We start from the raw sequence: 385 nt of genomic DNA, 5'->3' as shown, positions 1-385 counted from the left end.
TTTTTAACTCATTACTCATTTATCTATTTTTTTTTCTTGCTCGGCTAGCTTCAGAAATTCAAGAACCGCAAGGACGAAATATAAAACCTACAAAATGGGAAGAAATTAAAAATTTGGAGAGATAGACGAAGGAGATGTTATCTCCAGGATCTTCAACAACCTTCAGAGACAAGAGTGGCTGGGTAAATGATTTTGGGGAAGATGGGTTGTGTTCAATTACCATTTAACCCTTTATTATTAAATTTCAATTGATTTTGCTTTTCTTTGATTTTTTTTTTATTTTTAACTTGGACAACTAATGTGATTTTACTCGATTAACCTGTCAATTTATTCCCAGTGTCTTGTTATGTTTGGGTAAATAAAACACTTTTTTTTTTTTTTTTTT

The sequence above is a fragment of the Macadamia integrifolia genome, chromosome 11 (assembly GCF_013358625.1).
Source record: "Macadamia integrifolia cultivar HAES 741 chromosome 11, SCU_Mint_v3, whole genome shotgun sequence".
In the NCBI taxonomy this organism is placed as follows: domain Eukaryota; kingdom Viridiplantae; phylum Streptophyta; class Magnoliopsida; order Proteales; family Proteaceae; genus Macadamia; species Macadamia integrifolia.
Note: the sequence above shows the minus strand (reverse complement) of the source record.